Source organism: Cygnus olor, chromosome 3 (assembly GCF_009769625.2).
Source record: "Cygnus olor isolate bCygOlo1 chromosome 3, bCygOlo1.pri.v2, whole genome shotgun sequence".
NCBI lineage: Eukaryota > Metazoa > Chordata > Aves > Anseriformes > Anatidae > Cygnus > Cygnus olor.
This window is the reverse complement of record NC_049171.1, coordinates 84,753,137-84,774,448: the sequence shown is the minus strand read 5'-3', so window position 1 is coordinate 84,774,448 and position 21,312 is coordinate 84,753,137. Positions and strand designations below refer to the sequence as shown.

The window sequence follows — 21,312 nt, the reverse complement described above, 5'->3', positions numbered from 1 at the left end:
AATAATGCCATATAGAAAAGATATAGGAGACACCACAGGGAGCAGGAACAGAGACTGTGGAAGTATTTAGATGACTTTTCAGAGGAAATTGCAAGAGAAACTGTTGTGAGAGTAAACTCGTTTTGTGAAATTATAATCCAATACACCATCTGGGAATGTGCATGGTTCCAGCTGAGCAAGAAGTCTGAGTGGTTTAGTGTGATAAATACCAACTCATTGTAAAATCCCATTTTCCTGATGCTGTTAATTTATTTCTTCTGTTGAGGGGGAAAAACAGACATATATGTACATAGCTTTATTTCCCTGTAGTGCAACAGGTCCTAGTTACTCATCAAGTTGCTTTGGGTGGAAAACTGTGATTTATTTGAAATTCTATTTTTTTTTTGAGAAAAATTGAAATTGTAAAATGACTAAATTAATTCTATTCACCTCTTTTTAATAATTTTGCTTTACTCTTTGGTATCCTTATGATAGTCAGAACTAGATTAGTGATAAATCTAGCTCATCATTGATTATTATTGTTTTTTTTTTTTCTTCCTGGAGTCATTGAGAGCCTTGATTATGGACAAAGAATGCAAGGTGCTAGATAATGGGAAAAATAATTAAATAAAAAATTAATCTTTGCACTCAAGCAGTTCGCTGCTGTGTCTTTCTTGTATCAAACAAGCTCTTAGGATATTAATGTTGTTAATAACAGATTTTTAATTGCCTGCTAATATTTGGAGATGTATAAATGCCAGGAGAGCTGCAGGTGAGGCAGAATAAATAATATGCCATCTGAAATTATTTAATTACAGTACAAAATTGATATAGCAAGTCTCTTTTTCTGTGTACAGGGAGGACTAGAAGTGGTAGCTGCAGCTATAATCCATGATAGGTCAAGTCATATATGAAGAAAAAGCTTTCATTTGTAAACTTTGGCAAACCCAGGGGGAAGCAATTACTGATGAGAAACAACTTTCTTCCATGTCAACCTCATCATTAATTGTTTTTTGTTTTTCAATAACGGTTGCTCTTTTTTGCTGTTGTCCCCAGAAACTAACATGTGACACACAATATAATGTAGATTGAAGAGGAAATTCAACTGTCAGCTTTGTGAACAGATTAATACTCATTAAATGAATGTAGGTCTCTGAACATAGGTTTATTGCAAAATGAAGGGCTATGTTTTGTTTGTGAGCACAGCTGGAAGTCAGTATAGCTCCTAAATGTCACTAGAGCAGCAAAAGCCTGCAGGAGCAGCGTTGCCACTGAGGCACCCCTCTGAGGTATGACCTTGTCCCATTTTCTCTTGCAGTCCACTTGTGTAGTAGTTTGCTCTTGGTCTACAGCAGCCTCACATTGCAACCCCTCCCCAGCCATCCTAGCCATGATGGCTGACTAGTTCGGAGGGGTAAAATCCATCATCTGTCTGACCTTACCCATCTGTTCCTATCTGTCTATGTCCTTCACCCGTCTGAGAGTGAAGCCTTAGCACCCCTGGGGGACTTACTCCAAGTCGCAATCCTGTCTCAAGTGAGGAGACAAGAACATGGTGGGGCTGCCTACAGAGACAAGTAGATATTTGCTAAGCATTTGTTCAGGAGGAATAACTTTTAGATTTCTGTTTCAGCCACTTCATGTGCTGCCGAAGTGTTTCTGCTATTCTCTCTGTAAGTCTCTTTTCTTGATCAAAGAAAAAAGTGTCTTTGAGGTATTAGTGCTACCCTGTGTCTTTGCCAAAATTGATTTGTTATTAGTCTTTGTCTCAGTATAGGACTCTCCATCAGTTCTGAGCGTTTTTGACTCTCGTATATGTTTATGTATGTCTTTGCTTGAGAAGTACATATATATAATGTACTTTTAGATGCTGTGTGGCTGTTCTATGCAAAATTTTCCTTAGCATTTTGAAAAACATGCTAGAAAGCATTAGGTGCAGGGCATTCTGAAAGATCTTCTTCAGTTTGAAGAGCTGGTAGAAGTTGTAGATCAGATAAGCAAAATTAACAGGACCTCATTACTAAGAACATGAAGTAATAGCTGAATCACTTGTTCTGCAGCTTGTGTAAAACTACTTTGATCCCTGGCAACTTCAAGAGTCTAATGCCATGCTAGTTAAAAATGGAGAGGGAAAAAAAAAAAAAAAGGTAAATCACAGATGAGAATTTTGGAGAAAGTAGATAGGAACTTTAGTAGGGAATGGAATTCTTTATGGACACGTGGCCCATAATTTATAGGGCTTTATAGGCCATATGGAAGAAGAGCCAACACAACGTTTGTAAAGAGAAGCGGTGCTTCAGAAGGTGGTGGAATTCCCAAATGGTCTCTGCAAGTGTGTACAGGGGAAGTTTCTCATTTAAGGCTCTCAAAGAAATTAGAAGCAAGAGAATGATCCATTGGCTGAAAGATAACCAAAAGGTGAAGCAGCCAGCTCTGTCGAAGAATTTAGACATGACTCCAAAGTACGTTTTAAAAAGAGCTGTGTATTTACTAATCAATCTCATCTTAGACTTCCACATACTGTAGTTTTTAATTATAGCCATGTCTATTCACTATTATTTTCATAGTATGTGCCCCAGTACTTCTGCCATGGGAACTGCACAAGTAGTGTATGTCTTAAGAGGATGAAAACTAGTATTAACACAGACAGTGCTAAACTGAAGTCAAGTCTCCAGTAGCTTCTGGAGGGATCAAAAGTCCATCTCTCATCCTACTGTATTGCTGGTTTGGTGCAAATTCCTGTCCTGGGATAAAATGCTGTATTATGTTTGTTCACCCCTTAAACAGACAGCCACAGAAGAAAAAATCCAGGATTTGCTCTTGTTGGAACTACATTTGATCTTGGAGCTCACGGAGCACAGGTCACTAATGTGCAGAGGGCTCTGCAGAGCAAAGCTCTGCTGCTTCTCGCCTTTCTGCCATTAGGGTCAACACGAGGCATAATGGTCCAGGCAGTGGCAGGAAATAACAGATGCGTGTACTTTTGTGTCAGTACAGGTACATTCTTCTATCTGGTGCTTCCCTGTGCTTGGTTTTGCTCTGTCACCATTTGTTTAACCACTTTCTCCACTCGCTGCTGTCAGGTGAAACGTCTGGGTCTGGAAGATAACAAAATCATTTTTCCCTTTAAGAATTAATATAGGGGAGGGCGAGGATGGATGCAGGAGCTTAAGAAATTGCTTACAGTCTGAATACACATGAGCAATGTGTGTGACATGGAAGATGGAGAGGTGAGCGCAGCTGCAGCAGTTGGAGAAAATGCTGTTTTGGGGGGCTGGCAGTGGGACAGGAGGTTTTCAGGTGGAGATGCAGACCTGGTAAAAGGGTGTCAGGACATGGGGGAAGAAGGGAAGCATATAGGGGCACCAGGGTTTTATCAATTCATTTGATTTGTTGTTGTTGTTGTTGTTAGCAAAGACAGTTGGTTTTGTAATGAGGGCGGAAGGGTGCTTTAATGTTCCCTATTAGTCACCAGCAAGTTCTTGACTTTTTGGCTCAGCATCTTCAGTAAAAGCCTTTAAAATCAAAACTCTGCTCTCATTTCAGTGTGGTTTGCAGTGGAATTTGCTAAAACCTAGGGAAAAAAAAAGGCTCTGCCAGCTTTCTTTGCTCCACATTTGATTGATCTGTTCCCTCATTTGCATAGCCTGTTTAATATCTCAGATACTCATTTCTTTTCTGTGTGTTGACACATGCTCTACGGTACGTATTCTGGTACTCAGCTATTACACACATGATAAATGAACACCGTAATGTCAGGCATAGTGAAAATCATTGCTGTGAATATACAAAGGAGTAACAGACCTGTAACCTCTCTAGAGGAGAAGCACCACAATAATGACAGGAATCAAAGCCTTCACAATTTGGTGTTACCTTGTGCAGTTTGCATTCAGAATGATAATTCAGGCTAATGGCTTCAGGCTCCCATGGGGCAGCTAAAATAGATTCTGAAAAGGCAGAAGAAAAGGGTGTAGTAAATAAACTCAACGAGCTGTCAAAGAGTATTTCTACATCAAGCAAGTCTCTGAACCTTTTTGTGCTTCGTAATCTGACCTTTCCTGGCTGCTCGTTTTTTTTTCCTGACTGAAGCAGATCACGAAACATGACATGGTAGGTACAAAGTCAGTAAGTAAATAAAAACATTTATAGAGCCATTAAAGCAGAAAATGTTAGAAGATCGTGGGGAGGTTTCTATGAATTTATAGTTGAATGGAAATCCCCTCCTTGCTCCCAGTTGCCAAGCAACACATCTTGGGATGCGCGCTCGCTGAGCAACGTGGATGTTTGAAGCAATTTGGGTCTCACATCCTCCAGGAACGAGTAGTATGAATTGGGTTCCACAAAGTATGGCACTTCAGAGAAAATAAGCTTGTGTCGGCTACGTGTACGTTTCCACCTGTTGGTCACAAAGTCACTTGTATAGAAAAATGATGTTTTTTCCATTCTGCAGGTGTGGAAACTTCTCTGTGAAAAGCTACATGGTTGAAAGCAGAGCCCAGGTCTTCCTGGTACCATGCTCTGGGGGCTGGTAGCATCTGCAAGGCCTCAGTCCTCAGAGTACTTCAGCCCAAGCAGCTAGTTAGGATCATTGTGTGGCTTTGGTCTTACAGGAGACTTCGTTGTTGTTCAGAGGACTGTATTAGTGCTTAGAAAGAAAATAACCAGAGTGCATAGAGAAATATGACTTATGCTTGTGTAACATATGTTTTTGTCATTTATACTGAGCTCCCAGATTGTGCATGCTTAGTTGTTTACTTTTACAGTTAAAAATTAAATACATTTCATTCCCAAGAAAGACCAAGAGAGCAGTCTGTCTGGGTTAGTCACTTGAAGATTCATGTTCAGTGTGTTAAAATGAGGTGAGTTCCTTCCAGAAGACCTCAGCTGCAGAAGGCCAAACGCATGCAAAAGCACTTGTTTCAGAAGGTCACTATCACTGGGGGTGGTGAAAAGAGCACTACATTTTTGCTCATTTGTAGGTTTTTGAAAAGTTAGCGGTAATAATGCAAGCTGTAAACACAAAATGGCTTTGCCTGCAAATTCAAGTGTTTCAAAGTGGAAATTTTCTCTGGTGATGGGTATTTTTAAAGCTTATGCAGCTCAAGAGGAATGGGTTTGACCTCTTAAATAAGTTTACGCAATAATACCATCTGTATACTGTGAAGAAAAGTGTGTGTTCTATGAAGAAATGAGTTTACAGTATAGCTGCAGTTTTCCAAACAAAAAACGTAGTTTTCTGAGGAGCCACATAAGGGCCAATGCTCTGTGATTATTAACTTGTCCATCAAGTCACAATTATACACTCATAAAAACTAACTGTGCAGATGTTTTTATAAACATCAAATATGAAAAATACTTATTAAGTGGGCATTGAATTTGATTTCTTCTAATAGTAATCCTGACCTTGTTTTTTTGTCCTGTAGAATAGTTCTTCTAGTTTCCCTTGTGTTGCATAATATCTATCTTTTCTTTATTCTCAGTTAAGCAGTTTGGCAGGTGTGGTTTAAGTGTTGTACTAATCAGGAATGAGAATTAGGTAATGTTCTCTGTAATGAAAATTAAAAACAAACAAACAAACAAAAAACGCATTTATGAACTATCATTTCTTCAAATTGGAATTGAATATATTTCAATTATAAAGCTGAAGGGAATAACTGCATTATGTCTGCGAGGAGCTTTCAGAACTCATTGTCTGTCATCCCAACTTTTAAAACCCTATGAAAAGAACAGGCCCTCATGGTGCCCTCATGAAAACTAGCAGCTCTGAAGCGTGCTTTAATGTTATGTTGGTGTTATATAAAAGAAATACTTGTACTTCAGTTGCATGAAAACGATGACAATACCTTTCTTTTCAGTTTAATGGAGCAGTGCAATACTTAGTCTCCAGGTCTATAGTCTTCCTTCCTTTGTATATGTACTTTACATTAACAGATGTTACATGTGTAGGTTATGGTCAGGATATGCTGGAAAGACATTCAATGATTTGTAAGGTGAATTCCTTCTTAGTGTTTCAAGTATGTTGAACAGCACAGATGACTTCAACCATCAGTCATGAATATAATGTGCACAGTTGGTGTGGATGACACCATTTAAAAGATATAAGGGAAACACAATTTGAAGTGAAACCATTTTAATTTTTCTGAGGGGAAAAAATATCCCTTTATCCAGCCTATAGTTTGGTCAGATTGGCTTTCTCACAGAAACATCTGTGTGAGAGGCTGCCATTCCCCCACTAAGCCAGGTGCTTGTTAGCAGGGCAGAAAAGTGAAAACTGTAGGAACAAGTAATTAGAAACAGTTGTATCCTGACTTGGATCACCTGCCAGGTGGGTATTTGCTGGCCACAGCCAGAGGGGGAGAGCTGAACACTTTGTACCTCAGCTTGCTGTTTTTTTTGTTGTTCTAGCAGGCTGCTGTGCTCAGGCTTCCCATTGACTTTTTCCAGACTCCACACAAAAATGCGTAAGTCTGGAGAGCTACAAACTAAGGCTCTTTGTGATTTTGGAAGCTACAACATGCAACATGTTATGTCATGTGGATTAGTTTTTGCATGTAACTAGTAATAAGGGTGAATTGACATAGTAGATGCAGATATAGCACAAGCACTGAGGCTAAGCTTGCATGTTAGCTCTCAGAAGTCCATTTTGAATCTTTTTTTTTTTTTTGAATCAACTGCAGCCAGATTTCATCACCCAAACTGTCTTGCCCTGTGAGATGACCAGAATCTTTTCATGAACTTTGTGGCTAGAATTCATTTTAATTTCTCTTCTGTAGACCAATGTAAAATTTAGCATCTTTCTTGTTTCTATTGCTTTAGTCTACGAACTAGGCAATATCACCGGCAGAGAAGCAACGATGCCCTTCATGCAGAGAGACCTGCAATGTGCAGTGGTTATTTCAAGTAGTGGGTAGAGACAGCTAGTTGTGTTGATCCCTTTTCTTCCTAATTTTTGTGCTACAATTTTTAGAAAGCTGCTGGACTCCTGAAATGGGGGTGGTTTTGGTAATGGGTCATAATGGCTGATTCTGTTCCCAATACTTTCTCGTTTTAGCGTTAGAGACAAAAACATTTTTTTCAAGAAATTTTAACTTTATGTTTTGCTTACGTTTTGAAGATGTACTAAATATAAAACATTCTTGATTTGCCACCTGTTATCTATTGTTTGTCAGAGGGAATGACGGATATAGTTGTCTGAGAAATGCTGAAGTAAGGATTCACTGCATCCAGTACCTAAATTGCTTTTGTGTACTACAGTGGATAAAAATCTAGAAAAAGAATTGAGTATTGATTTTCCTAATCTTTTTTTTGCGTGCATTTCTACAAACAACGCATATACATGTAATACCCATACCAAAAAAGCTTCTTTACCTTATAAACTTTCTTACATATTTGAATTCATATATGCACAAAATATGTGAAGATCTCCCTTTTCTCATTTTCAAATATTTTGCATTAAATCCTCGTTTAATTTGATATAGAAAACTATATAGCATTCATTTGTAGTTATTAGAATTTTTGTTACCATCACTAGACTCTAAAATTGCATCCTAGGTTTGCAGAGCCTGTTACTTAAGTAATATTCCTATGGCTTAAGGACTGAATCTCAGCTTCTGCTTTCACTTATATTTGATTTGTTTTCTTCATGCTGAGTCTGGAGTGGTATATGCTTCTGTAAATGATCTGGTTTTGCTAATGCAGAGATTTATGGATAACTTATTTACCCTCAGTAAAACACCAGAAATTAATATAAAATGGCTGTTTTACCTGTTCTTAAAATAACTATTTTCTAAATATGTGGGAAGTAACTAAACAAAAAGCATCTGTTTTGGTCAACAGCTAATGTATTTCTACATTCCCATAATATAGACTTACTATAACCTGAACTATGGTTATTCATAATCCTACCTTTTGGGGAAACTCATTTAAAAAACTTTTCTTTCTTTTATTATTATTATGATAAGATCTAACAGCTGCAGTCAGGCTAGGCGCTCTGCTGTGCTTAACTGCATGGAGGCTGATGAGGGCAATTCAGGCTTTAAAACAATTTTCAAGAGTACTGCTAGGGCTGCTTGTGTTTGATCTGGAGCTTGACAAAAGCTGGTGGCAGGGCTGCCAGATGAAGCCGCTGTGCTGGGAACTGTAAGCCAGCAGATCTTTACAGAGGTAAGCTGGAGTGGGTTAGTGTGGGGAAAGCTGGGAAGAAAAGGGCTGCAAAGGGTTCTGCTCTGTCTGAAAATCCCCTAATGAAGGTCTGAAGCTAAGAACAAGTGTCGGGAACAAGTGTTCCTCAAGTGACTTTGAGGAAGTTTGGATTTGTCTTTAAATTGTACAGCTGAAGTTTATCTATGATACTTTAAAACAACTCCTCATTGTACTAAACATGACAAAAAGCAAGATACCAGCAGCTGGGTACGATTAACATACATTTACACCACTGATTTAGCACTATGTAAATCGTATTCCTTGCCAGCAAGCTCATTGAGCAGCAAATGCTAGGTGTCTCTCAGCAGAGCACAAGTCCTCTTTCTGTAATTGTTTCATGCTCTTCACATGCAGAAATTTAATTTGCTGTGTCTAGTCACACTTTTTGCCATGCTTCTTTTAATCTCATAGTTGCTTGGAAGGAAGGCTTCTAAATGAGAAATGCAAAACCAACTGGTGATTATTTGAAGAAAAAGACTGTGAAGGGTCTGGATTTATTGTCTCTCCCTGAAGGCTCATGGACTTTGATTTTGGGCCAGGCTTTAAAGAGATGTTTGTTTACAGTGAGCAGGGGTTATTTTAATCTCATACGGGTGTACATCAAGCACATCTTTGAAGTCTGTCGAGGGTGCAAACCTGCGCGGCTCAGATGAGGCTCCTGCAAGCATCGGACAAGGAGCTGCTGCTCGTGCTGGGGAGCCTGGGGCTGCCACCACATCCCACATGCTGGGGCTGGACATGCTTCCGTGCTCCTCTGGTGCCTTTCCCATTGTGGCCTGTGTTTATGGACACCTGTGCTTGCCGAGCCGCTGGAGGGAGCTGTGGCAGAAGCACTGTAGACATTTTTCCTTCCCTTCCATTTGAAATGGACAAAAACCACCATAATGGCCTCAGTGGAGTGGCCAGGTGCAAATTGTTGCCATCAGGACTCCTGTCACAGCCATGGTGAAATGAAATAACAATCCTTTCTGTTTAATAGCAAAAAGCTGGAGGGCAAATAGCCCCTTGCTGATCTCAGCTGTGATCTGTGTGCCCTCTGGGATGCAGGGGGCAGGAGGCAGTGTTTTTCTGTCAAGACCCAGTCTGTGGCCATCTCTCTCTCCTCCCTGCTTTTCTCGGTCAGAAATGAAGACCCCTGGTGGTCGCAGGAGGGTGGTGTGGTGATGCAGTTGGGTTTCCTCAGCGGGGTACTGCATGACGGTCAGGAGAACTGGCTTTGTTTTGGAGTAACATCTTTATAGTTGAATGTAGCCTTCATAAGCTGTGCAATGTTATCTTCAGCTGTGGCAGGACTTCTGGTGCTGTAATGGGAAATGTGTTGTAATGGGGAAAAAACACTGCTAAAAAGCACTTTTGCTTTTTAAACATTTTTAGTTATACACCAGCGTGAGTAACTTTTGGACACTTTTGAAAATGTTATATAGGAACTGCCCCTGCAATGCATACATGAGGGTGGCACTGTGTTTGTTCTCACCCTTTCCTGCTTTCAAAGGGTTTTTGGGAGGCACGCATCAGCCTGTAGCATTGTGCTTAAGGATCTGCATGTTTGTCCAGTGGAAACAATTTCCTCTTTTCAACCAGGTTTCATGTGGTTAGGTCAGATTCATTGGCCTGAATTTCTTACCCTTGTGCTTTCTGTGTTAATGACGTTAATCCCCTCTACTGTCAATGGTGGTATTTCTGCCTCATGTGTGAGGCAAATACCTGCAAAGTCAGTGGGACCTAGCATGTCCCGTGAGCTGGCCATCGTGGCGGGTGTGCAGGCAGCACCAGGCTCAGTTAAGCACTCTGGCACCTGGTGAGATGATAGGCGGTGTAAAAATGCAAAATATTGTAATTACTTGAGCAGGATCATTGCCAAAAGCCTCTCATTGTTCTAGTATGCAGGAACACGTGCTGCTCTCTTAATTTAAAAAGTAATTCAGATAGCTTAATGAAGGCTTATTGGCTCAGGGAGTGCTTCAGCTAAGAGGGATATCAGAAGCACCTTTTGTGGGCACTTTTTAAAAAAACAAACAAACAAAAAAAAACACACAACCAAAACCCAGGAATCTGAGATTTCTTGAAGTCTGGGGAAGCATCATCCAGCAATGGCCATGTGATGCGGCCTTGCAAATATTTTTCTCCTCCATTTACTGAGAACACTTTGCTAAATCCAGCTTTGTGCTACACTGTGTGTTCATTACAAATAAATCTGTCGTGAAATTCTTAAATATTTTTAGAAATTGTTGTTTTTGCCAGAGTTTACAAACCATAAACGCATTAAAAAAGTGAAGCAAGAGTGAGTTGTGCATCCTAAAGTCAACATGATATATGAAAAATCATGAGGCTAGATTAAGAAATAGATTGAACTACTTCCCCCCCCAGATTTGGGTTAACAAAATTTTAGCTTTGGCTTGTCTTGTAATTTCATACTGTTCTCAGCTGTTAATGCTTACAATCTCTTTGTTGTTCTGACTTGATTTGTTTTACTTTCTAGGAGTTAAGGTTTTAGGAGAAATACCTGTCTTTGGGAAACTCTCAATAAAATTGAGTCTTAAATTGGTGTAGGTGGGGAGAATATCTGTAACTCCCCCTTATTTCTATATCATGAACTGCCTTGTGCTTCTAGCTAGAAAACCTGGCACAAGGGCTCTGCCTGCACCCAGCCCCTCCTCTGTGTCCAGGGAGGGATGCTCACTGGTGGCAAAGCAGGATCCTGCAGTCCCTTGCTTTCAGGGGCTGCAGCTCTTTGCTTGACTTTGTGGGCAGCCCATATGGCAGGTGGGGTGGGCATTCCTATTATCCTACCAGTCCATCAGTCATAGTTCAACTGAGGGTGATCACTTGTGATAAGTTATTGGTAGCTTCAGCTTATATAATAGTCCGTAGCCAAATTCTGGTCAGAATTGATGCACTATACAGAGATTTGGCCAAAGGCCTGGAAACAGCTGTGGAGGCAGCACCACCTTTAGGTGCCAAACTCATATGTGAGCAAGATAAAATTATGTGGGCAAGGTGATAGGTGTGGAATGCTTTTTTCGTTTACAGCATATTATGCTCCTTTCCTAGTTTTAGCTTTTATTTGGCTGCAGTGAGACTAAAGGAGGACTCAGGATGGCAAAAAGAGGGTAAAATGACATGCATCTTTCTTTTTACACTCCATCAAGGTCAGTGGGCCAGAACAGCTGCTATCACTGTACGTTGCATGGTGTAGTTAAATATTTTGCACAGGACTCTTGTAACATCTCTATACTTGTTGAATTTAGTGATAAAATAACCAAAATAAAAAACAAAGGCATTTGCACCAGCATTCATTGTACAAAAATTCGTTGTTCAAAGAGCTGAGCATCAGTGAAAACTCACATTTTTAAAAAGCCTGACTACTCTGAATGAATTACCTTGCTGCCTAAAATGAAACAAAGCTAGAATTTGCTTCTTGACGGTATCTGCAGAGCTTGGGGAAATTCTGGCAAGGGTGGGAGGAGGCAGGCAGCTGCTTGTCTCTTGGGTTGCTCATTTAAAGTGTGCGTACTCAGAGACAGCCTAAGGCTGTTCAGGAGCAATGACCTCCTAATGTACACTATTACACATAGAGTGAAGGGAAGCTGGCGTGTGTGGGGAAAAAAAGTGCAAATCCCATATTTTTAAGGCAGTGGCAGTTAGTACATATTCTTTGTATTGTTTAGACAAATGCAGAGATTGTCTTCCTAGAAGTATATTCAACAAAATCACTTTTCCTCTAAAACCAGGAGATTTTAGGCAAAATGCGGTTTAAGAGAAAGCTGTCATTCAGATGTCCACTGAAGTGTCAGCAAATGCCAAAGTTAAGTTCACACATTGGATCTTGGTTTTGCCCCCTGGAGCCATGTTTTTCAGAAGACCTGCACCCAGGAATGAAGGATTCAGCAGTCACAGCTGTGACATTACCTCAACTTTGTTTGAGTTGAGGCAGAACCAATTGGCTTTTGAGACTGGACTATTTGCTCTACTTTTCCAATTCATACAAATGTAGCAGAGAAGCATCAGAGGTCATCAGCACTGTTGAAAGCATCCCTGATCTTTTCACGACCTTTCCCAAAAGCTTTCTGTATATGTTGAGCGATGGGACGGCAACAGAGAATCCTGGGAGTAACCATTTAGTAGGAGGAAGAACTAAGTTTTATCTCTGAACTTTCCACTGAGGAGAGAACGTACAGTTTTTCAAGAGCTAACTGTGTGTATTCCTCTGAAGTCTGGACATGAAAACATGATTACAGAAATGCAGAGGGCAGGGTGGGCGGAGTGAGTAGCAAACTAAGATCAATTGAATTTATATATATATATTTAATTTTGTACCACTTTTCCAGTTTATTAATACCAGTTTATTAAAGAAATGTAGTTGTTAAACGTGGTTCAATCATTTAGGAGTATATATATGTATATATACATGTTTATATATTTAAAATACTTCTATTTGGATTGTATATAATTGCATTATGGGATTCTCATTCTTGGAAATATTTAAAACTTATATGGCCATGAGCCTGAGCAACATGTCTAACTTCTGAGTTGCATCCAACTTTGTAGAGGGTCATGCTTTGAACAGGGGGTTTGACCAGTCAATCTGTATAGATCTCTTCCAACCTAAGCTATTTTACGATTCTGTATATGATCTGTGTATAGGTGTGAAATGTTAAGGTGATGGATCGCATATTCAGCAGAGTCCTTCAGCATGCCACAGTGTAATTAAACATTTGCTGGCACTGTCAGAGAAGAAATTTTAAATATCCAGTGTTTCCCTGAGGTAGCCATGGAGTTTTAAATCTTCAAATAAGAAAGTTAAGTCAAAGTAATAGGAGCCAGGCTGAACGCAAATAAGAAGAGGTGGTTTTTCATGCAGCAAGGATGGGGACTGCTTCCTAAGGGACCCCACAGTGCTGTCAGCTTACATGGGTTCATCAGGAATCTGAACAAGTGGAGTACCTGGAAGAAAAATCCATGGCTGCTTCTTACGCAAACAGACAGTATCCAGCCCAGAAAGTGCATGGGCTGACATGAAGTTGGGAGAGCACTTGGAGGAAACACCCCCTGCAAGTGCAGGATCTTACCCTTGCCTCAGTGCAAGCCTAGGACTCCTGTTGGGGACTGGGTCTGTAGGTCTTCAGTTTGACCAGGATGGCCCTGTGCTTTTCAGCGGGACTGGGCTAACGAAGTGCAGTTGTGAGAGGAAGAGTTCGGGCAGTGGTGGAGGCTCCACTGTTGTTTGTGCCACTTCCATCCTCCGCACCACCTATTGGCACTGGAGCTGGGCAGGCACAATGCCATCCCTCCCTCTGTGTCACCCTCCTCCCAGTGCCCTTCTTGGATGCCCCAGCACTCCAAAAGCAGTGGGTGTGGAGTGGCAGCAGCTTTTCAGCCAGCATTGAGGCCCGCACGATGTTAAGACACTATCCTGCATGCTGATCATGGAAGGATTCGTCATGGGGGACCACTCTGGACCAAGAGACCTTTAGTTAGGCATTGATTTTTACTTTTCCCACAGAAACTGGTATTTACTCAGCCTTTCTGCTGCAGGATTTCTGTGGAAGAGAAAACAACTGAACCTTTATTTCATTTCTGCAGATCCTCACCTGGTTTAAGATGATAAATGTTAATATTACTGGAATATCTGCTTGCTGACAATAGCAATGTCATGAAATCTAGCAACAGAACTGATTATGTTTCAAGGGGGGTTCTGTTTGTTTGGTGTGGTCAAGAATAACTTATTAGTGACTTCTAATAAAAGTGTGTGCTGGAGGTACTATGGAAATCCCAATTTACTCATAAAAATTCTAACCTTTGATAATTGATGCCAGTAATTTATATTTCTATTTTGCACTGAGATTAGCACTTGCAGACGGAGAGTTAAAGTTCATAATTTACACGTGCCAGAGGCACTGGTGGGTTATGATGACAAGCCTTTTAATGACTCTGCTAGATGTGATATTAAGCATAGCCACTGGAAGTGCCACATGAATATTCATTTTAATGACATATATTGGTAGGCAAAGTATTACAACTTGTGTGATATAGCTGTGGCTCTTAAAATTAAATGAACATATGGTAAACCATAGGCATTTTAAAGAAGCTCCAGATAGTTCCATTACATTTGGCAGTGATGGAATTAAATAATAATGAGGAAAAAAAAAAAAGAAAAGCTTTCCTCTGTGTGCAAACCGAAACCATGATTGCATTGGTATCACGTGTATATGGTAAGTGGGAAGGGACTGCCCATACCATCTGAAATTGCTGACAGCTGTTAAAATCAGTCTTGTACCATGTGCAAAGGCATTAATCATGTTGCTGACTACATCTGTTCTTGGGAAAGAGGACACGTCTTGCCTTTGAGGACAGTTACCTGGCTATAAAAGGCTTGTTTGCAATTGTTATGCAGAACAGCATGTCATCCCATTACCACAGACTGCGAGCTTGTGATAAGAACTAATTGACTAGCAATTCCTTATTTGCATCACATTTTTGATTCCCAGAAATCAATGAGTAACCTGAAAGTCACGACATTGTAGAGGTCAGTGTGTGCGTATCCACCCCAGCAAGCCACAGAGTTTGATGAGCTGAAATGGTAATGTGTGTGTGTGTTGTACGTTTTTTCAACTTTGATGTGCAGCACAGCCTGCTGAGGTAAGTCTGACTGAGAAGCGTTTGCATAAAATCTTTTTCTATCTTAAAACTGGAGGCAGTGTACTCAGGTATCATTTGCTGACATCCGATGGTGATCTTGGGGTTTCTGGTGAAGTGTCATGATGCTGAGGAAGCAAATTTAATTATTTCTGACATTGTTCTGCATTGGTTAAAGAATACAGGATTTTCACATCAAAGAATGTAGTTCACTGATGGAGGTGCTCTGATAACAAAAACATGTATGTTGAAAGCCTGAGCAATACCTTCTTGTTCCTGCAGAACAACCAGCCATACTTCATACTAAGCAGGATTTTTAATATGGTAATTAATCTAGATTTTCATGTTCTGCCATGCAGTGTATGGTATTCTGTGTGAGTAATGAACACTTAAAAAGCCAGACATTCTGCAGCAAACTTAAAATCTACGGTTGTTGATTAAATATAATGCAGTGTACATACATATCATAAATGGTCTTGATACCACGCGAAAGGTTTTTCTGTGCAGCTCATTTCCATAGGCAGGTTCCACGGGAGAAGGGAGGTCAGTAATCATTGTTTGTGCAGCGCCTCTAAATTGTCCATTAGAGCACTTGTTAACAGTGCTGTGTTTATAAGAGGGCAAGGCTGTTTATCTCAGTTGTCGATAATATGTTGAATGGAATATGGAATTGAGTGAAACGAAGTAGTGGCTGGAGATGAGGAAGAGAAAGAAGGAGGGCTGATGGCAAAGGAAGAGAAATGATAGAAAATAGAAGCAAGTAGAAAGCTGTGTGCAAACAGAAAGAGATCAAGGCAGCTACAGATGATTTGATGGTGGTACGAAAAGCAGGCTTTTGAAGCCTTCTTCTGGGCTTTTGTTTCTTTTCTCTTTCTACAAAAGAAGTAGAAGAAAAACCCCTGAAAAATATCACCAAATACAAGAAGAAACACTGAAGATAAACTAAGGAAAAAAAGGAACAGAAAAGGGAAAAGCGACGAAGAGTATGGCTGTGTTGTAACAGAAAACATTGCTCTTCTCCCCGCTCCCGTGCCACTCCCAGACAAATGAAATGTTAACTAAAATACCCAGTTATTCTGCCTCAGGAAGGGATGTTAGACTAAAATCTAAAAGGTGAAGTAAGGGAAAAAACACATGACAGGGACATAGGTGAAAATGTCATGTAGGGGGCTCTGAAAAGTTGCCAAAAGTAAACAATTATTATTTGAAACATTATTTGAAACATCCTACATGGGATTGGTAAATATGATTTAGGTCTTAGGGCTGTAAGGTAAGATCCAGTGCTGTAGCTGTAGCCTGGGGAGTGGTAGACTCCAGGTCATGTAAGCTCAGGCATCCTAAATGTCATTGGATGCTTTCAGACAGTAGAAATGTATCTTAGAGGTCATGACGTCTAACTAAAACCAACACCACATAGATACATGTGCATGCATGATGTGTGCTTGGAACACGCCCAAATCAGTGTTTATTTTGCCTAATCTTGTTCAATGCATCTGTTACGTTATGTACTATTGAGCAGTTAAAGTGTGTATATTCAGCAGTCACACGGGCACTGCATGTTTGTCAAATGTTTTAAGCTGTGAACCAAATATGTGGAATTTGCAGCTAGATCAAAGCAGTAGATACTTTATGGGGGTTTCTTTACAGGCTCTGATTCGTGTTTTTTTTTTTCTAGTTCAGTAAATGTTCTTGTATCCTATCATGTTGCTTGTTCTCCAAAACTAAGCAGATATTTAAGAAAAGAACGGAAAGTTAAGTTTACAGAAGATTTTGATTAAGACAAACACGTACACATACAAACAAACAAAAGCCCAGCAACCTGAAACTTCTATCTAATTTGATATGGAGCAATACTTATGATGTGCAACGTGGATTAAAAGGGGAGGGAAGGCCGAAATGCCTTACTGCATTCGATCAAATAGCCAATGAGCACACTAGGACAGATCTCGCATCTTTGGCTTTTTCACTTATTGCATTAAATATGACTAGAAGTTATACATTTGTTTACTATTTAAATATTTCCTCTTTGGGGAACGAAAGATTTCCATGTTAATATGGCAGAAACTTCCTCAAAAGAGTTTTATAATTTTACTTACTAGGAAAATCTTTTTAATCCTGTGGACTGAGAAGAGACCAAAATATTTTTCACCTATGTAGTTAGCCATTATTATGCAATATGTACCTTAACACATTATAAATAGACTTCATTTCTCTCTGTTTATGAATTTCTTACACAAATATGAAAGTGTTTTCACCTGTATGTGTGTTACCACATATGCCTCTAGCAAAGAATGTCGTATGTTTTCTGAACTCTATATTTGCATGAAATATAGGCATCCTTTTTAAACACAGCTGCTGATTTTTGTCAGGTCTTTGTAGAAAAAAATACATAATACTCTGTGAATTCTGAATATTTAAAAATATGGAATATAGGTTTTCCATTTTTTTTGTTTTCAAAATTTATTTATAACAAGGAGAATTGTCCCCATTTTGAACAGTAAAAAATGAATAAAAAATCACTTGATAGGAGCCACTCTGGTACTGCTAGAAACATGTTATGAAATAATGCCTTAAGTGAACTGGCAAGAAGATGGAAAATGATATTTGTAAATACAGTAACATGGCAGCCAAAACTAACAATGTATTTTATAGTTTCTACTGTGTTCAGATGGTGGCATATTTTTATTCATTCCAGAATGAAAAGCCTGTGCTGTAAAACTGAAAATCTTCTGAAGTTGTTATGATACAGAAGTGCTGTGGTATGTGAACCTCTGCAGAACTCAAGCTGTTAGCCCTGCAGAAGCGTGGAAACAGGGTTCCTGCCTGTGAATTCATTGATCTGAAGGGCTTCATCATGGTTGCTTTCATGGCACATGGAAAATACTAAGATCCCAGATGTCTTACCACCTGGGGGATGAAGAGAGGGAGGCCACTTCCTTGGTGCTGCTCCCATGCCCTGTGCTCTTTCCAGTGCTGCTGTAAGAGGTTTTAGGGAAGATGATCAGCAGTGTGTTGTGTGTGTGTAAACTTCATGGTATATGGGGGAGCTAATGGGTAAACAGCGTATAATATCACTGCTAGTACTCTTCTGCCTTTGATTTCTGTAAGCTGATCTTCGCTACTTTGGGAGATCGAGCAGAGAGGCAAAACACAACAATGTTGTAGTGGTAGATGGTAAGGGAGTAAGGTCTGTAACATGAAGCCATCTGTAGCTTCTCTCTTGAGGCATATGCCTCCTCAAGTAGTCTTTTAGAGGACTAGGAAAAGTGAATGGATATTTAGTTATTTTCTTTAAAAAGTAGTAACTGATATTTGATTGTATCTACAAAATTAAACTAAATTTTAGCATATTGAAGGTTGTTGCCTGACACTTCCTGGAACAGATTGCTTGTTTCGTCTTTTATACCGTACACTTAAGAATAGTAATGTTTCTAAATACAAACTTATCTATTCTACTACCTTTAGAAAAGTATTTTTTGCTTGAAAAAGGTGTATCAATGGACAGTAATTAATGCAATAGAAAGGAGAGTAAATGTTTCAGTGTTAGGTAGGTCAAGTATTATTGATTTGTGTTGATCTCGCTTGAAAAAACTTCATTTGGTGCAATCTGGAGGAGGAAGTGCAACTGCTTGTATGGGCAGCGGGCTGAACACTTGAAAGGGAGCATTTGTCAGCAGAGCAATGAGGACACCCGAGCTGCCCCTCACAAAGCTGGGAGGAGAGGCATTAACCTGCCCAGCTGAGGAAAGCAGTCACCTTTGAAATCTCTTCAATTTTCTCACTCTGTTTCACTGTTTTCCTTGGGTGTGCTGTTAGGAAGAGTTGAGAAAGCCCTTTGCGTTGTCTTAATTTATAAAAGAAAACCAGCACTCCTCTTCCCATGGGTACCATCGTTTTTAGCAGCTTAACAAAAGAAAGGTTTTGCCTCATCCTCTGAGCTGCCAAGGGTCCCTTCTGCTCTGTGACTCCTGTAAGAGAGACGATCAAATGTTTTGAGGGACCTAAGCAGTGCTATTGTGCAACGGCATGGTGAATTTTTGCGTAGAAATCACAATTCTCTACTGCCCAGTGAAAATCTTACATTGCTTTCTGAGCAAGCACTCCTGCCAATGTCATGAGTTCAAATGTTTTCAACCGATGATGACCTTGTTCAAAAGGTACTTTCCATTTTGTGTTCCAGACTGTGTAGGTGTAATAATTTTTTTGTTAAATATTTCAGTAATAAGGTTTTAGAAACAAAAGGTTTTGATTCTGCTGGCCTTTACTCTTCCACTCAGCCCTGTTAATTTAAGTGGATTTTTTTCCCCCTATTCCAGCTATATTAAATATAAGATTGAAAAATTGGTTTTGATTACTGTTCGTAAATGTACCAAATCTAGAGTGTTTCTTGCTGAATAGATTTTTGAATTCAAAATGTCCTAAAATATTAATATTGGAATCAGGTAATATCTCAAATATCCCCTTTTGTAATATGGGAGCTGACTTTAACTTTGGTAATACTTAAAGCTTTTGCCTTGTAAATAATGCATATGTGCTATGCTTCTATTCAGTATTCAGTGTATTGTTTTCTATTATCTTTCTTCTTTATACTGTCTTTCTGATGTACAATGAAGACGATTTTGGACATATTCCCCCAGGACAAGAAAACTGTTAGTAAAATTCAATCCTTTCTCCTGCAGAAATTTGAATATAATCTGAATGCATTAAAATTAAAAGGTAACATTCTTTGCCAAAAGGTGTCAGTAGTCATTTTTGCACCAAGGTAAAAAATGTATTTTGTATGTCCTAGTAGTCTGTCATTATCTTTCAACAGTCATAAAGAAAACTTAATGACTTTCAGAGGTCATTTTAAAATTTATTAGAATACTAGTATAACTAAAGTTTTTATGTGTTACAAATATAATTCTTGATATCATTTTGCAAGCCCAACGCAGTGTCTTTAGTACTGCAGCATACATTGAGAAATGGCTTCCTGGGGGATGGCAAGGAGGCAGATTCAGCTTGGATTGGTTTCCAATGTACTTCTGGCTCTGAAAAATCAATGTAGTGCCTCTGCCAGGTTCTCCATTTTACAAAAGGGGTCAGCTGAGAGGCACTGTGCATCTTATGGCTGTGTTTGGTGTTATAGATGCAGTTTTCTCAAAACTTCAACATTTTTGAGGTAAGGTAATCCTCCCTCGAGGCTCAGCCTGGCGTTTGTCCAAATAGATCTTGTGCAGCCTTTTCAAATGAAGGCAACAACATTTTGTAAGTAAAAATTACCTACCTGTGTGAGGATTGATAGAGTAGGTATCTAACTTTACACTTTACACTGTCAAAATGGGACTAAGGATGGACGTTGAGAGTCCAACTGGTTTATTTAAAAACAAAATAAAAACGAAGTGAAACAGAACAGAATGAATCCCTCTTTGTTAGACTTTAAACTGCCCCAGATGCAGTAATACCAAAATGGTAAAGCCATAAAAATGAAACAACACAGCTGAGACAGGACTGTGTATAACTGCAGTTTCCTGAATAAAATAGCAATAGTGACAGATTCTCACAGGCCATTATTCACAATTCAGAAGACAGCTTGCTAAATATTTTTAGTTTACAGTGTACAAACAAATCATACACTAAAATAATTATATGTCAAACCATATGCTATCAAAGTATTGTTCTGTGTAAGGGTCCTTAAAGAGTCTGTATCACTTCCTCATCTTGTAAATATGTGTTGTCATTGAAGATGAAATATATGCAGAGTAAAGACAAGGAGTGTGAACAGTCAAAAAATGTTGCATATCACAGTAGTATATAATCCTGATAGTTAAGTTTATCTACTTGGGTATGCTTATCTAATCTATGTGCTTAGAGTTGTATTAAACAGTTAAATTATGGAGGTATATATGTTGGCTCTTTGCAGCTCACATGGTAGGTGAGCCAGTGCGCACTGCCCCACAGTTCTGTTGCAAGCTTTGTCTTGTTCAAACATGTTTTGAAAAAAGACCAGAAATGAGTCTGTATTTAGCTCCAGTGTTTCTAATCTCTGAAATTCTCCTTTCTTTTTCATCAAATTCCTCTGAGAATTGCTGTATAGGGTCATGATCCTAAATTAACCATTCCTTCAGAGGTGAGCAATAATTAAGCTAAAAATAGCAAAGCTTCTTCTGGTTTTATCTTCTGTGGTGTCTTACTGCATCTAAGATGTTAAACCCTTGACTTTATAGAAGAAGCCAAAATGTAGAAAAACTGTGTATTCTTTCCCAATTATATTTACCTAAGTCCCTGAATAAACATATTTTATGAGTATTGTAAATTGCAATCTATCTCCAGTCATACATAATTGGGAAATTTCCATGAGTTGCATGAATATTCAAATGATTTTTATTAGACAGTTGAAAAATGGAGGAAAACTTTATGTATAGGTCAGGAATCAGAACTTTATAAAAATGAAAATGCATTAAAAAATAGTAAAAGCCAGTAATGTCTACAAAAAGCTGTTAGAATATCAGGTTT

At 39.2% G+C, this 21,312-nt stretch overlaps 1 protein-coding gene across 7 annotated transcripts in view; it reads left to right on the top strand.

Annotated features, from left to right (window-relative positions):
* Window positions 1-21,312, top strand: part of SMYD3 (SET and MYND domain containing 3) — a 384,781-nt gene that overhangs the window by 128,550 nt on the left and 234,919 nt on the right. The window contains exon 1 of one of the 7 annotated variants that reach the window (XM_040551209.1): window positions 6,318-6,440. The exons of the other annotated variants lie outside the window; for them this stretch is intronic. The gene's annotated coding sequence lies outside the window, so the exon portion shown is untranslated. Of the gene's footprint in view, window positions 1-6,317; window positions 6,441-21,312 lie in introns of those variants that run through there. 7 annotated transcript variants of the gene reach the window in all.